We start from the raw sequence: 5,208 nt of genomic DNA on the forward strand, positions 1-5,208 counted from the left end.
AGTGTAACTTTTCCATAATCAACCAAATTACTTCCTCTGGTAATTCTTTCCAGCCTCCAAAGTTACTACTAACATCCATTATATTTTTCTTTTGTTTTGTTTTTGTGTGGTGGATAACGTGCATGGCTTGATTATCTATCCATCTATATATAGGCATAAGAAAATATAGTCCTATTCCTATACTCACTCGCTTTACATAAGATATTTAAAATTTAATAGGAATCCTTTTTTTTAGAATAATTTAATAGGAATCTAACTCTTTTTTTGATTTCAAAATTCTATATCCTCGCCTCTTATATTTTTTTTATGACATATTGGTACACATTTAGCTTTAACAAAAGAAAATAATTAACTGAAAAATCATGGCTGCAACTGCTTCTCCAATGGCTAGCCTAGCCAGCTCAAGAGTAGCTTTGCAAGAGGGTTGGTTAGTCCTAAAGGTATTTCTGGTTCTTCATTTAGGGTTTCACCCACTATGACAGAATTTGAGAAACAGAGAACAAAAAACTATATTATTGGATTGTAAAATTACAAATCAAAGAGTAAATTTACAGCTACTACTCTATTTATACACAGCTAAAACCGTTTCTAATATCATGTTGAACACACAATGAAGCACCCCATGGGTTTGATGAGCTGGCTACGAGCTGTCCATTAGCTGGCTATGAGCTGTCTCTGAGCTGGAATAAAAGCACAAGCAGGAGGATGAAGTTTTGTATAATCAGAGTAGAGCATGCTTGATGAGCAGAAGCATATACTCTGTTACCCCCCCTCAAGCTAGGCATAGGTGTCAAATATGCCGAGCTTGGTAAGAGTAGAGCATGCTTGATGTAGCAGAGAAGAATTTCAACAAAGATAATATCTGCAATGAAACCTCAATATCGCAGCAGTCAAAAAGAGAAAACAGATATGTTACAGCTTGAAAAAGAAAAGCCTTCAGCAGCCTTGGTGCATTAGAGTTGCAGGTAGAGCTTTTATGACATTCCAACTCTAAACATTGTAGATTGCAGTATTGGATCAGCTGCTACGAAGCCTTGAAGTAACTCAGAACCATAATGCCACAACCTTGTAATTTCTGCTTCTTAAACATTGTAAACAACAAGATATTTGTTCAATGTCAAATGGCCAATGGATTGCCAATACACATATATAAGATTTTTTCTATAATATACTAAGAACTCATATGTGTTGACTATAATATGTTCCAAGCCCTTCTCATATCACCATTACTAAACCAAGATGAGCAATCATATGAATTAATGCTATAGGAAAACTCATTGAGGAGTTTTATCAAACAAGTATACTGAGCATTATTGAAGAGCTGACTTGTTTCTAGAAATCAAAATTCTGCTAATTCTGCTCCATATGCAACAAATAGCAAGCCTAATTTGTAACTTTTCATGAAGAAAATGTCTACTACTCTTTCCCTTAATGAACAACCAAAGCTCCAAGAATCCAGTAATGGGATAATGCAACAATTCAACCATAAGCTTGGTGTACGAGTTTAACTCAACAACTCCAAAACAGAAGAAAGTTGATTTTCGCTGAGGAATTTTATCAAACACAAAATGTGCTCAACTTATGATCCATTGTCTCCTCAAATAAAAGAATTGATCCTCTCAAAAACTAAGATTCAAACAAATCTTAGAAGTAACACAACACAAAGAACAAGAATAAGAGATCATAAATCTGAATGAAATGAAAACGAAAATCAAAATGAAATCAATCTCTAAAAAAAAATGGAAGAATTTGAGAAAAGAATGAAAACAAAAGAGTATATGAACATGAAGATCTGAATCAAATGATTACTTATAAACTGGAATTAGAAGTCAAATGATAGAAATTGATCCCGAAATCAACAAGAATCAATCAGAAAACAAGAACAAAGTCAATAGAGATTGAAATTTGAATCAAATTTGAGCTAAAAACAACACCTAACGATGAACAAAATTGAGCCAAAAATCAATTTTGAGAAGATGAACTAAATCTGCTTAACAAACAAAATTAGAGCAGATAGTGGATTTACTGAAATCAGTAATTGAAAACAACATCTATGAATTGATAGAAATTTATGGATAAGAACCTTGAAATGAAGCTGAAACTTTCAGTTAATGATAACGAAGAAATGAAATCGAAGCTGAACTTGAAATCACAGAACAAAGAAGATAATCTGCAACTGAAATATGAATCGAACTTCTCATTTGCCGAATGTGATAAACTGAAACTGAACCTTAAATCCACCGATACTAATGAACAACATATTGCGTTGAACTGAAATCTGAAGTCGAGTCACCGATAGCGATGCTCGTAACTTGAAATTGAACCGGACCGCTGGGACTGGACATCCAGATCGGTACACCGGAGAAGAAACTAAAATCGATAAATCTAAAATCACGGAACTGCTGGGACTGGACATCCAGTACAGTTAACCGGAGAAGAAACACTCAATCTGAAACGCGGCGGCAACACCGGTGGCAACGCCATCTCCCGGGCTCGGACCCGCTCTGATACCATGACAGAATTTGAGAAACAGAGAACAAAAAACTATATTATTGGATTGTAAAATTACAAATCAAAGAGTAAATTTACAGCTACTACTCTATTTATACACAGCTAAAACCGTTTCTAATATCATGTTGAACACACAATGAAGCACCCCATGGGTTTGATGAGCTGGCTACGAGCTGTCCATTAGCTGGCTATGAGCTGTCTCTGAGCTGGAATAAAAGCACAAGCAGGAGGATGAAGTTTTGTATAATCAGAGTAGAGCATGCTTGATGAGCAGAAGCATATACTCTGTTACACTAAGAGGACTGGTTCTGGTTCCTTCACTCTCAAGGCAATCCAATTTGAGAAGGAAATTTTTTTGTTCTTCTTTCAAGATCTTGTCTCATTCGATATATTATTGGAATTTAAATGAATTGTTCTAGTTTTGTGGAATGATTATAAATGTTGATTGTCACTGTAGTTAAACAAGTTCTGATTTGGTCATGTTACAATTTTAAAAAAATAGGTTAGCATTATTAAATTGTGTGATAGTCTTGAAGATACAATTTCAATCCGAAACCTTCAAATTATAATGTAACGTTCACTTTACCGTGATATTAAAGTTAAAACGATGCCCGAAAATAGTATCATTGTCACTGGAATGTTCAAATGATCTTAATCTATGTTGCACAAACTATAAATACTAAAATAAGAAATGGCAAAATGATATTGTTTTTATAAAAATAAGTTATAAATGTAAAATTTTGAATTGTTTTATGAAACAGAAAATGCTGTTGATAAGTTTCTGTGTAATATAGATATCAACACATACAACTTGCATCTCTGGATTACTTTTCAATTAGCTTGATCTAACTATCTACTAAGTATAGAAAATTTAGAAGTTTTAGAAGAGTTTTGCGATAATAAAAACAAAAAAAATTGAAAAATTCGATAAATTTTCGTACAACATAAATTTTCGACATGTTGTGTAGCATATACACCTTTTGATCGATCATATCTAGTATTACAATATGTTAATTTTCAATTAGTTAGATCTTACTATCGACTAATTACATTAATAATTTGATAATGATATATTATACAGCCAACTTACAAGTAATTCAACAATAAACGGAGACCGGTTAATCGGAAGTCTCAAGACTCCGATAACATCAAGCCCATTGATAGACTGGTACCTTTCAAACTTACATGCGTACAGAACAACACTCAACCCTCCATTCCGAGGAATCGAGGTTGGATTGGCCCACGGGTTTCTTCTAGCAGGCCCATTTGTAAAAGCAGAACCATTAAGAAACACAGAATTTGCAGGGGCAGCAGGGTCATTGGCAGCTGGAGGATTAGTAGTAATTCTAAGTGTTTGTTTGACAATGTGTGTATTGCATCATTCAATGAAGGAGAGGCTTCAACAGCTCCCGGTTTGACCTTGACTGGCCGGAACAAGGAGGCTGATCAGTTGCAGACTGCTGATGGGTGGGCCAAATTTTCCGGTGGGTTCTTTTTTGGTGGGCTTTCTGGTCTCACTTGGGCCTATTTTCTTCTCTATGTTATTGCTCTTCCTTAGTCCTAACTTTATAAAATGAGAAAATTAGGATAAATACTCCATTTTTAAAAATAATTTAATTTCCTACCTCAACAAGAAAAAGATAGAGAAAATACCTCATCATTTTAGTGTATTTATTTTTTTACTCTAAAACATGTTTATATTATAGTTATACCTACTATTTATTCATTTTTTTACTCTAAGTATATCTTTCTTATATCATGTTACAGCTGTTATTTTTTTTATATTTTTCTCTCTTTTTCTTTCTCCTCTCTCCTCCTCTTCTTCTTCTTCTTCTTCTTCTTCTTCTTCTTCTTCTTTTTCTTCTCTTCTTCTCCTTCTTTTTCTTCTCTGGTTTTTTTTTTCTTATTTATTTTTTTTCTTTGCTCCGCCGCCGTTACTTCATTGCTCCACCGCCGTTCCTTCATCGCTCTGTCGTCGTTCCTTCATCGCTTCGCCGCCGTTCTTTCATCACTCCGCCGTTTTTTATATTTAATTTTGGAAATTTTTCCTCAACTCGTGGTGATTAATACGATTTGTTTTAATTTTCAGATGTAAATAAATTACTCTTTAATTTTTTCATTTTTAGATCTAAAAATTTGCATTAAAAATGATTTTATACACAAAAATTGATTTTCTGCAAAAAAAACAGCTTCTGATTATCATATGAGTATCATCACTGCATTATCATGTAAGTATCATAACACTGCAGAGAAAATCGATTTTTTTTATTAAAAACAGCCTCTGATTATCATGTTATTATCACCATATTATCATTCCGTTATCATAACACTGTAGAAAAAGCAGCCTCTGATTATCCTGTTATTATCATAACGTTATCATATAACACTGCAGTATGATAACTAGATGATAATGAAGTATGATAAGGTTATGATAATTGGATGATAATGTACGTGAAAATATAATTACAAAAAGATTCATGATACCAGTGATAACCAGATGACAATTAAATAATAAAGTTATGATAATAGTATGATAATATAATACCTATATGGAAAACAATACATAAAAATTATGATAACGAGATGATAATGTGAAGATAATAGTATGATAAAAAATTTATAGATAATACAATGATAATATGATACCTGCATGAAAAAAGTTACAGAAAAATTATGATAACGAGATGATAATAATCT

The 5,208-nt window shown here is 33.0% G+C and overlaps 1 pseudogene; it reads left to right on the forward strand.

Moving 5' to 3' along the window:
• Positions 1-362: 362 nt before the first annotated feature.
• Positions 363-4,069, forward strand: LOC126656423 (photosystem I reaction center subunit XI, chloroplastic-like; annotated as a pseudogene).
• The last annotated feature ends 1,139 nt before the right edge of the window (positions 4,070-5,208 follow it).

The sequence above is a fragment of the Mercurialis annua genome, linkage group LG7 (genome assembly GCF_937616625.2).
Source record: "Mercurialis annua linkage group LG7, ddMerAnnu1.2, whole genome shotgun sequence".
Classification (NCBI taxonomy): domain Eukaryota; kingdom Viridiplantae; phylum Streptophyta; class Magnoliopsida; order Malpighiales; family Euphorbiaceae; genus Mercurialis; species Mercurialis annua.